This window comes from Triturus cristatus, chromosome 6, assembly GCF_964204655.1.
Source record: "Triturus cristatus chromosome 6, aTriCri1.1, whole genome shotgun sequence".
NCBI lineage: Eukaryota > Metazoa > Chordata > Amphibia > Caudata > Salamandridae > Triturus > Triturus cristatus.
In genome coordinates, this window is record NC_140589.1 from 1829711887 (window position 1) to 1829724324 (window position 12438).

Below are 12438 nucleotides of genomic sequence, written 5' to 3' on the forward strand. Positions count from 1 at the left end.
GAAAACTATGCACATTTAGAGTCGAAACAATTGAATCACGACACTCGTCAGGGGTAGTAAGCGCTATATAAATGAATAAATAGGCTTGCACTCCTGTGTTCGTCACAGAAGTGCTCTCTCGATGAACGAAGGTTATAAGTGAAGCGTTTGAAAACCCGCAGGACGTTTGAAATCCCGCAAGGCCGGAAGAGGCGCGAGATTTAAAAAAAAAAGAAAAAAAAAAAGAGGATATGCGAGACAACCCCTTACCTTGGCCGTGAGAGTCCGGAGGGCCGTCGGCCTTGGAGGGTGGTGGGCACAGACTGGGCATTATCTGCACACACAGGCCCTTTGCCTTCATACCAAAACATTCTGGGCAGGCCCGGTGCGGTGCTGTGAACTGCTGATAGGAGTTTGGCCACCCCCCCAACCCCTTCAACTCTCCGTCCCCCGTCGAGAGGAGTATGCAGATGGCCAGACGGTGTTGTTGGCCTGAAGCAGGGGAGGGCAGGCAGATCTCAAAACCGGCCCTACTTGTTCAGGATGGGCTCGGAGACCGGACGGGTTCGCACCTAGGACATGTGCGGGCTGGACCAGACAGGAGAAACTGCAGGAGCGTGGCTGGGACAGTAGACACCGCTGGACACCAGTGCAGACGATCGTGCTCACCTAATTGGCCTCTCCACGGTGACACCTTCAGGTCGGTCCCGGGGGCATGGGGGCTCTGTCTGCCACAGGAGGTGCGGTAATCGGTGGGGTTGATGGCAGGGGCAGCCCAGTTGTGGCTCACGCAGGCCGGGGCAGACCTACGGGAGAGTCGGCCGTCTGTCAAGCTGGCAGAGCATGAGCTCGGTGGCGCCTTGAGGTGGGAGGCACAGATGAGGCACGGGCGGCTTGCAGTAGAGAGGTGGTATATAGGGTGCAACCGTGATTCAGCTGAGGCGGGGTGGGGTGTTTCATTGCCCCAGCCGTTGTTTGTTGAGTCTTTGTCTCGGGACACCAGAGGCGAGGCACGGGGGATGTTGCACAGAGAGAGCTGAGGGGGAGGCGGGTTTACGTGGAGTGGGCCGCGTCTCCGACCCAAGGGACGGGGGTTGTTTGCGCAGGGGTGCAGAGCGGCTGGTCATCTTCCTATGGGGAGGGCAATAGGCGTGGCGGGGGGAGCTGGGATGGGGGGCAGGGAGTGTGTGCAAAGAATGCAGGCCCTGCCCCCCCCACTCCCACCCCGTCGGGTCGAGTGTGCGCTATCTAAATATGCAACAAAACAAAAAAAACACGTTGTGAGGATGTCACCAGCGGTCCGAATGCAACAACGGGTACAGTGGAGGTTGGACGATGTGATCAGTTGTCCAGGGGCATTGAGAGCGCATCATGGGCTGGGGTGACATGTTCGGTGGGGTTTTTGAGTGAGTTTGAGGCTGTGGTAATTGCCGCTGTCCGGGCGGTGAAGACGGGGATGCAGGGGTGTCAGAGGCTGCACCCAGTTGGGCGGCGGGGGCTCCAGGAGAGTCTTGATGCTGCTGCGAATCGCCAGGGATGGAGGAGCGCGCAGCCATCACGCGGAGCCTTTGTTGCGGTGCAGCGAGGAGTGGGAGCGGAAGAGCCGCCACTTCCGGTTTTAAGATAGTGTCTCCAAAACAATGTGCCCGGCCGGCTCCGAGTGACGCTCTGTGCGGGGGCAGGTAGTTTTCGCTGGGCTTTTTTCTGCCGTCCCACTTGGACGGCCTCGCCTGCCAAAAGGTTTCTTGTCTTTATGGGGCCATGTATTTGGCCCCATAAAGATAAGAAACCTTTTGCGACGAACGCAAAGCAGGCCAGGCCGTCCAAATGGGACGGCTCAGAAAGCCGTCACGGACACCTCTTTTCCAATGGCTGGCCACCGTTTAGCATAAACGGTGATGCCAGCCAATGGAAAAGAGGGGCAGGGCTTAATGCCCCTTACAGGAAAATACCTGTTAACACTAAATCTCGCCAGCGAGACTGCGCATGTCTGCGCAGTCTTATGCCAGGCGAGACCTAAAAACTACCTCAACCCGAACCCTACTCAGAAAACTACTCACCAAGCTGCGTCCCAATCCCTCCTGTTCCTCACAATCTCATACAGGCAGGTCGTCCCTCCAAGCCTCCAACACCTCCCACCAACGCCCATTCACTATGAGTCTAGAGCTGACTGCTTTTACCACGCATTTTCCTTTACTGCCTTTACAATGAAAATTATTGTAAAGGCATGCATGGTAAAGGCAAGCATGGTAACGCTTATGTTGTAACAGCACGCATGATTCAGACTGCGTGGTTAATGTTGTTTCCCCCATGATGTAATGCTTTTAAAACTGAATTGTTGCCGTCAGGCCACATTTTTCCTTGGACATAAACTATGGGGCCTTTGTCATTGGGTTCAACTCCCAAACCAGCCGAAAAGCTTCAGATTTTAGTTAAATAACCATCTGATCAGTGGTCCAAAGATTAACACAGTGAATTCTGTCTGATTTTATCAATTCAGGATTATTTAGAAAATTAAATCATCCTTTTTCTTTCTTTTCACTTGAAATCCCTTCTTGTGAATTTATTTTTCTAGATTTGACTAAGCCATTTTTAACTTACGTAAATTGCCAGAGTTTCAAAGCATTGCAGTCGGGCTGATATAAAGCAGCATGATTGAGGTTTCGCCATCCCTTTGCTGGCTTCCGGCCTATACAATTCAAAGTTTGTTTTCTGATGGATACTTTTGATACCTTGTGAATGCCCCCAGGCACCAGACCGGATCTGGAGAATTTTAATCAGCAATTCCCTTGCAGGTCTGTAGATGGCGTCATGCAGCCCAGACGCAGATCCATCCTGCCCTGAATGTGACATCAGGGCCCCTACATACTCATCACCTCTGCACGCTGATATCAGTTCCTTTCTTTCCATACCTACCGACACAGATTCAGAGAATGCTCTCTCGGATTCTGTCAGGCCTGACAGTCTGTTTTTTTAAAACATTCGTGTGCATGGACATGTTCCGCCCTAACACAGCCAGTTTCAAGTCCTGCAAGGATTGCCACAAGCAAATGTAAGTGATGAACCCACGCAAAATTTGTCTTTGGGGTTTTGGCTCATCACACGGCTTTCCATCATGCAACAAAGGTGCTTGGATGAACCTGAAGGACATCCAGGAACGCGAGTCCAAGCTCTACATTGTGGAACATCACAGAACATCCTGCTCAGCGTTGAGGGTACATACGCGTTCTCGTTCCCAAGGCTGATCCCACAGCGGTTCTTCCCAGTCAAAGCAATCGGGTAAGTCGAAGAAGTCAAAGCACAGCTTTCCCTTGTCCCGCCACGAGTGGTCGCACGATGCCCAGGGTACCTCTAAGTCTTGTTCTCCGATCTTGGAACAGATTCCGGGGTTTGACCCCGATTCCACCTGCAGCTGGTCAAAGCCTTCATAGAGGCCTTGCTGCGAATTTTTGGTGCCCTATTGGATGCCTCTGGAGCACTTACGGGCCCCAAGGATCCGAGGCGGCTTCCAGCTGGTCAACCACCATCCCCGCTGCGGGGTCAGCCCTAACTCTGGGGCTGATGCCTACTCCTAGACCCCATACACCACATATCTGGACCCTGGACCCCTGAGTGTCGACTGAGGAGGAGGAGCGGATAGTCCTTTTGGACTTGGAAATAAATCCACTGTGACCTCCACCAATGACACACTCATCTCACCCCTTTCCATATTTGGATGTGGAGACGCTTCCACTACATTACAATTTGCAGAACCTAATGAAAACCTATTTTTGAATCTTCCAAATGCTGGTGGACTTGATACCTCCCCAGACACTGGTCTACGTTAACCCACTTCTGGCACAGCCACAGAGGATTAAGCCTTCTCGACAGTGGGTAGGAGAGGTTCTCGACCTGCCGCTACCCACCAGTGAGATATAGACAAATGTCCTGTAGCCAAGGCAGACCTCACAGTAACCTCTTTTACCTTTTAATAAGACCCTCACTGATATGCTTCTATGCTCATGTGCAAAGCCGGGATCTCTCCTAACAGTAAACAGGCAGATAGTGAAGAGAGTCTAGCATGTAGAGAGACTACCGTCCAGGCCACTACCAACATGCTCAACCCCAATGCATTTCAAATCATCCCGCCAGATACAGTGTCAAAATGCATGGAGAAGTTTGCAAAATATATATTCTTCCTTACCTGCCTGCCTTGCCTTATGATCGGTCAACTCCAGCTGCCCCCTGGGTCGCTATTCACAAGCGTTGTGGCGCATGATGGCGGAGATATTGCTAGCAATCAGAATACCCCAGAGGAAACCTCCAGCAGATCATACACAGTGGGCAAGAAGCGGTGAAATTTGTGGTCGGGAGCAATGTGGTACTTCGATGTTATGCGTGGATTGGCTCCACATGGTTTTCAAACGATGTACAACAATCCCGAATGAACATGCCATTTGATGAGACAAATCTCTTCGGAGACAAGACAGCCTCTGCTCTCAGGCTTGGAGCGCTTCAAAGAGAGCACAGCATCCTTCCTACTCAGCAGTTCCCATAACTATTTCCCTTGTTCAACGGTTCAGAAGAGAATTCCAAGCAGAGGTCACGCCAGCTCTTGCCTGAGCAACAGCAGACTTCTTAAGCCTTTTTGAGGCAGAGGTTGGGGATCAAGCTGCCAGCATCCAGGCCTCTCAGGGACAACAAACTATCCAATCCCTAGCACCTCTCTCTGCAGCCATTGCAAAACCACTTTAATTTGCCTTCCGTGTCGCACAGACACCTGGTAGGAGGTTGGATCACCTTTTATCCCTACAGTTGGCAGAGTATCATTTCAGACCAATTGGTGCTCCACATCATCCAAATGGATACGCCCTTCCTTTCTTTTCTGTTTCTATGGATTTTCCTCCTACACCACAACTCCTTGCGGAGGACTGCTTGTTTATTCTGCCAAGGGTTGTTCAGGCCCTCTTGAACAAGGAATCTTGTCGGCATCAGAAGTCGGGACTGGTTGGTACACCCATTACTTCCTGGTGCTGAAGGAGGAGAGGTGCATCTGCCCTATCCTCGACTTTCGCCCTCTGAACCTTTTCTTCAAGCTAAACCAGTTCAAGGTGCTCACCCTTGCCCAAATTCTGTCTGCCATGGATTCAGAAGACTGAATGATGGCGTTAGACCTGCAGGACACCTATTTCCACATCCTTGTCCTGCAGTTCCACAGGTGTTAGTTTCAGTTCTCAGTGCCCTTCCCCAGCCTTACCAATGCACCTCGGGCGTTTACGAAAGTGATGGTAGTGGTTGCTGCCCACCTTCATTGGTTTGGAATAACAGTCTTCCCATACTGCGACGACTGGTTGTGGAAGGGAAGTTTGCCTCAAAGTCGTGGAACACCTCCAGATAACAATCAACCTGTTGATATCGCTGGAGTTTTACATCAACGTGCCAAAGACACAACTAAGACGTTTACAGAGGCTATGGATTTTCCTGAATACATTGTTCCTCCAGAATCTCCCCTCCGTCTCAACGTGTCCAGGACATTCAGGGGTTGACCCCGATGTTTCAAACCTCTGCCTGGGTCTCAGCAAGAGAGGCTCTGATGTTTCTTGGCCTCCTGCATACTGCGTGTGGACCATGCCAGGTGGCACATGCATGCTCTGCAGTTCAATCTAAAGTCTTGCTGGACCCACCTCATATTACCAGGTGTTGAGGGAAACAGCAAAAGATCTGCAGTGGCGGCTATTAGATAGCAAATGGACCAGTGGCAGGCCCCTCTCCCTACCCCACCCAAAGCTAATGCACTTGATAGATGCATCATTTCTGGGTTGGGGAGGTCATCTAGGGAGTTGGAGATCCGAGGCCTCTGGTCTTCGGCAGAAACCCGCCTCCACATACATTTGTTGAAGTTGCTAGCGATTCGCTTGACATTGAAAGTTTTCTTCTGTGTGTAGGAACTGACAATCATTTGCATGTTGTATCCCCAGATTTTTGCCTTGACTGTATTTGCTGGCTGCACAACGCTGTGCACTTTACTTCTGTTACCGAGCTGTAAAGTGCCTGTGCTCCCCTTTAAACATATTGATATTGGTATACATCTGATTGGCATATTTAACTTACCTGTAAGGCCTTAGTATATAGTACATTGGGCACCCAGGGCTTGTAAGTTATATGTCAGTAGTAGACTGCAGCATCCATTGTGCCATCCACTACAGTGAACGTGTATGCATGACTGCAAGCCTATCATTGGTAGCCTAGCTGTTGCAGTTTTAATACTTCAAATTGTGATAGAGATGTCTAACTGAAGTTTCCTCACCTTTGAATATTCTCATGCATCAGACTGGATCCAGAAAATGTTTAACAGTACCTCTGTGCGACAGTAGGCTTCGTCGTTCAGCTCTGCATCTGTGTCTTCACGTTGCAAGTGAGGTTGCAATGCCCATATAGGCACTACCCCTTCGTGTTAATATAAGTTCCTTTCTTTCCACGTCAGCAGCTTGGATCCAGAGAGCTACCTCTGTCATTTTTTAACTTTTTGTCAACATTTTGAAGCTTTTGCTCCAGTGTGCTAGGGTCATGTTCCCCTGCAAAACCTTCAGGGTTCAAGCTTTGCAGGGATTGTCAAAGACAAATGACTGAGTCCCAGTCCCACTTTGTCTGTCTGTGGTGCCTGGGGTCAGGACACAACTCCAAGGCCGATGCGGAGTGAAAGTCGATGCACCCATAGGTGATTTGCGAGCAATTAAGCTCTAGTGGTGCGGCAAAAGAAGGCTCCGTGTTGTTTCTGTGTAAGATATCTGGGCAACACCTGGAGTCATTCCCTCAGATGATAGTCATCCCGCTCCAAGACCTCCTCATTGAAGTAAGTTATGTCGAAGAAGCGCAAAAAGAAGTCATCGAAGTGTTCTTCTGCTTCACCTGCTCAACCTCATGCTTCTAGATACCGCACTCCACTTGCAGAGCTTGAATCAGTGCCTGCTCTGTGCTACTCAGAGATTGATGCCCACCCAATTTAATAAATACTTTATCGCCATGCATGCCATCCTTGGCCCACAGACTCCCTCTAGCACCTTTGGGGCCCATGAAGTTGAGAGGTGCCCATGCTTGGTAACTGTCAGGTTTACCCTCAGCACCAGCCGCCTCCTCTGGATCTGCTCTGGGATCCAGACTGATGCCACCACGAGTGCCTCCATCCCACCCAGCACCATTTAACGATGAGCCAGTCTTTATCCCCGACACCACCCCAGTGTCGGGCAATTCCGGTGCAGTGCAGGCAATGCTATTCCTCGGACTTTCCACCCATTGACAGGTCCTACCTTCCTGAAGGTGAAGATGTGTATGGTCCCTTAGAGAAGAACACTAAAGAGGAAACTGGTACGTAGAACTGGGTGATGCCAGTGGCCAAACTCTTGTGAACAACAAAATGTATAGGTGTGTGCTTTCAATGAGCAACAATTCAGCAAAAACCACCTTGACTAACAGAATGGTTTTGTGTATTTATTACACTTTTGTAAATTGATATTTTAAGCATAAACATTCAATATTTTGGACCAAACCAAGAAGAACAGCAATTTTGAACAGTGCATATAACATAAATACCAAATAAAAAAGCAAAGAAAATTACAAATACAATACACAATATTGCAAACAAATTTGAGATAACCAGTCCTTAGATTGTACAAAAAATGTGGCGGCAAAAGCAGCTATCAATTTCAAGGACTAAAGCCTGCCAACAACAGCTGATCGTCTAAACCAATCGCAACCTGCAGATTGCCCTGTTTGTGTTCTATGTGGTTGAATAACTAGAATTTTAAGGTCATGACGAGCTGTACTGGGGTCAACGCGTTTCAGAACCCGGAATTTCTTTAGGGGTTCTTCCTCAGGACCGGGACTGGGTCAAACACTGTGAAAGACACAAACAACCACAAAAAAAGAGGGGGATTAAACGATGGTCCCTAATTTTCAATCAAACCTAATATTCGCTAAGAAAGTGCTTACAGGTCTCTCCTCACCCTTCAGGTAGTGATTTAAACACCAAAATATGGACCCAGCGGGGGAACTTGTGTCCTCTTTCTGAGGGTTTCTGAAAATTGTAGAAAGCAGAATTAGAGTTTGATAGCGTGGGGTGACAGACCACTGCTAATATGGGTGAACTCCATTGAGACTGCGCATTTATTGTGCAAATGCTGACTGTGTGCAAGAGGCAACTATTAATGTAAAGGAACTTAATTAATAATACACATTTGTTGCAAAATGCTAATAATTGCGCGCAAGAGACTGTTTATTTGAAGAAAAACGCTCATGTTACTAAACCGCTGCAATCCGTTTCAACGGTAACAATGCTGCACTCACCTCTATTCTGGAGGCATCGATAAAGGACGCATGACGGTTCAGAAGCTGAACAATTTAGTCAATTTCCTGGAAAATAGAAACTATGTTATCAGCGTGTGTGTGTGTACGTGCTGAATACTCTTTCTCTGACAGCCAGGCGAACTTTCTTAACTTGCCCGGAAATGAAGAATTCAGCTGCAGCAGTCTCTCTCCAATGTGTCCGAGTCAAACAAACATCCCAGTAGAAAGGACACAGATCACGAGACCTAACTTGTAAATTCCGGTCACATGGGTGACGCATTGCATGATGGTGCTTGTAGTCTGGAAAATAGAATGAAGTCTTTCTGAGCTGTATTCAAGGGGTTTACAGTCTGTTTATCTCCGACATTTCATTGAGGCCGGAAGAGGAAGTGTTGAATTTCATAATTAGGTATGCTTCTCTCTGGAGAATAATTCTTTCAAGGTCACCACCTCGATGGGTAGGTTTAATGACACTTTTTTTTTCTTTTCAAAAAGAAACTTTATTTAGAGAAAATTGTAAAGCACAATTACAAGATTCCACCACTACAATGAATGAAGCACAGCATGACAATGCAATACAGTAAAGGCAATCAGAAACTTTAGGCACAGTGGGGACATTGTAAAATGACAGTAACCTGTAAGCACGGGGGAGTGAAATGTACTGCAGAAAAGAGTGTCGTCAGTAGGGCGACAAGGCAGAGGGTGTGGGGGGGACGGGAGCAGCGGGGAGACAGTGCATGAACCTACACCGGCAGCCGCCGCCGGCGGGGAACGCGGGAGAGGTCGCAAGGCGCTGTGACTCTCGACCTAAGAGGTAGGTTACAAGCGGACCCCAAATATCAGTGGGACGAGATCTGGTAGGCTGGAGATCCCAAAACACAGCCAGGAGAGTCTGGCAGCGAGAAGCGTCCTCAAGCCAGAGGGCAACCCTGGGTGCCGGCCTGCGGCCCCAGCACAGAGACCCTGCACCTCACAGGAACCAGCAGCATGGCAGTCAAGCGACGGGTGGCGTTCGGACAAAATTTAACAAAGCCTAAGAGGCAGAGCAAGGGGTCAGGCTGAATTGGAGATAAGGTGATTGTGGAAATCGTAGCGCATACCTCACGCCAATATGCAGAGACCCGGGTGCACAGCCAGGCGAGATGAGAAAAGTCTGCAGCGGGCGCGGATCAGCGCAGGCATCTATCACTAGCAATCAATCCAAGCTTATGGAGTTGGGCGGGAGTCCAATATAGTAGATGGAGGTACTTGAAATGGATAAGACGCAAATGATAGTTTGGGGAGAGGCGTTTGATTTGATTACAACAGTATAACCAATCGGCTTCGGAGATTTCGGCTCCCAGGTCATCGCCCCATGCCACGTGTGCCTGATCAGTGGAAATGGGAGATGCTGCTAGCGTGTAGGCGTAGTTTTTTGTGACCAGTTTTTTGGGAGAGGAAGATGTATAACGTAGGTCGAGGGAGGCCATCGAAGGGGGGGACTGGGGAAACGTGGGGTGAAGCTTCCTACAGATAGCTCTGAGTTGATAATATAACAGAGTATCCATGGGACCAAAGTCAGCGGCAAGGGGAAAAAAAGTGTCCCCAGGGTAGAGATCCGCGACTATAAATAGGCCCAGACGAGTAGCGTGTTTGATTATCCTGGAAGAATGAAGGGGAGGAAAGGCGGGTTGATGCGCGGAAAGCATGTCAGAGCAAGAAAATTTGCGAAGCCCGTCCCAAGCCCAGCGCAGGGTCTTAACCGTATCTATTTCAGTGCGGAGGAGGTTCGCCAGGGCGAATAGGGCAGTCGTGAGCGGCCACGGGGTAGCAAGGTCAGCCTCTACCGCGACATGAGGTTGAAACGGAGTGGGGTGAAGCCAAAAGTGAAGAAAACTGGCTTGAGCACTGAGAGCATACAGCTTGAAATCTGGGGTCCAAGCCCGCCACGCGACATTGGGAGAGTGAGGATACTGTAGGCAATGCGAGGCTGCCGGCCAGTCCAAATTAAGGTAATGTGCAGAGAACGAATCCTGCGAAAAAAGTGAGTGGTTAAAGGGATGGGGATTTTGACTTCGGGAGCCCCACCATCTTGACGATGGCGATACATCCATCCAGAGAGAGTGGTAGCCAGTTCCAAAGAGGAATCTTAAACTCGAACCAGTCCACGGCACGACCAAAGTTAACTTTCCAAAGTTCATCAGCTTCCCTGCTCAACCAAATGCCCAAATATCTGGGGGGCTACGATGCCCACACAAAGGGATAGTCAGGAACAAAGGGTGTTGTAGCATCCGTAAGGGGAACCAGTACCGACTTGCTCCAGTTGACCTGGATTCCAGAGTAGCCGCCGATGCGAATCACCTCACGGACCAGTGGGCTGAGGTTCTCTTGGGGATGGCGGACATACAGAGTGACGTCATTCGCATACATGGAGACCAGCAAGGCACGAGTGCAAAACCAATGCCTCTCTGGGTATGGTGTTGCCGGAGACGAGCCGCGAGGGGCTCCATGGCAATAGCAAAGAGCATGGGGTACAGCGGGCAACCCTGCCGAGTGCCACGTCCGATGGGAATGGGCTCAGAGACCTGTCCATTAATGCAGAGACGGGCAGTAGGTAGAGTATAAAGAAGCTGCACTTTGCGTAGGAAAACCGGGCTGAAGCCCAGGCGAGGGAGGAGATAAAACAGGAAGGGCCACTCCAAGGTGTCGAAAGGCTTGGTGGCGTCGAGAAGGGCGGCCACTGCCGGGAGTGCGGGATTAATTTGATGAGTAACGGAAAAGATGGTCCGGAGGTTGTGAGAGGTCACACATCCCGGAATGAAGCGGGACTGATCCGGGCGTGCGACGAGCGGCAAGAGGGGTAGGAGACGGGAAGCGAGTAAATTGGTGAAAACTTTATTGTCTGTATTGATGAGGGATAGGGGATGATAGGAATCCCGCTGTTCGGGTGGTTTATCAGGTTTGAGGAGCAAAGTCAACACTGCCTCGCGCAGCGACGGAGGGAACGAACCAGTTTTGAAAGATTCATTATACATGGAGGATAAATGAGGAACCAAGAGGGGCAAAAGCTTTATAGAAGGAAGCCGGCAGGCCGTCCGAGCCAGGGGCTTTGTCACCTGGCATGCTGTTGATTGCCGCAAGGATCTCTTCTTTAGCGGAGGGCTCGTCGAGATATTCCCGATGGGAGTTGCCGAGCCAAAGAAGCTGAAGCGTGTCGAAATATTGGTCAAGTACCTCACGCGATGGCACCGCTCCGGGTGTATAAAGTTGTTCGTAGAAAGTGATGAAGCGTGTTTTAATCTCCTCATGGGAGGTGGTACGATCGGGGCCGCCGTCCAGAAGAGCGGTGATGTAAGGTGCCGCCCACGGCTGGCGAAGGAGGTTGGCAAGGGTTTTTCCAGGACGATCGCCCTCGCCGAAGCGGCGTGCCCTCGCCGCCCTGCCGAGAAACGCTAGTTGTCTGCCAGCCTCGTCGGCGAAGTCAGTAAGCTTCTCCCGCAGCTGAGCAAGCGTGTCAGGGCAAGGGTCCAGGGTGTAGGATCCAAATTTTAGAATATGATTAGCACAGTGTAACTAAAACTAACTTATTCGACTCAGCCCTGTAAGAAGGCCCTTTTTGCATCCATTTAGTAAGTATGGCGGAAAGGGCCGAAAACAGAACCGCGGCCATCTTGGCCCTCAGCTCTCTCATCTAAAGGAGCTACAATCACGTGGTTCCCTGAACCCATATTTTCCTCGTTCAGCAGACACTAGTTTTAGAAGACAGGCTGAATTGTATTTACGACCGAGAAGCAAGGTCACATCTGCCAAAAGGGAGTACCAAGCAAATTCCTTCTGAACCTGGGACGAGAAGGGAGTCACCCGGTCGACCTTCTATTCTTAAAGATAGTAGCTCTTTTTGTATCATTGAAACTAGATATAGGATGAGCTCATTAGGAGCGCCAAGACTGGCTGGTACTTTTCCACTTATAAGGCTTTGTATGTTGCGCTGTAATGTATAAAAGTATGAGTTTGACAAGGAGCCAGCAGTCTTCCTCGGCACACCCCTTGGGTGAGGATCGACGAGGCTCCTCTATGTAGAGTTTCCTGTTTGGCCAATAAACGCTTGAACCTTCTACGTTTTGGTTTTGAAACACGCGAGGTGGAGCGTGTAGTGGT

At 49.9% G+C, this 12438-nt stretch overlaps 1 long non-coding RNA gene across 1 annotated transcript; it reads right to left on the reverse strand.

Moving 5' to 3' along the window:
- Window positions 1-7450: 7450 nt before the first annotated feature.
- On the reverse strand, window positions 7451-8505 carry LOC146822119 (uncharacterized). Its single transcript, XR_014962811.1, has 4 exons — window positions 8457-8505; window positions 8302-8367; window positions 7962-8032; window positions 7451-7852 (listed from the first exon to the last, which is right to left on the reverse strand). It is a non-coding gene; the product is annotated as an uncharacterized LOC146822119 (long non-coding RNA).
- Between the last annotated feature and the right edge of the window lie 3933 nt (window positions 8506-12438).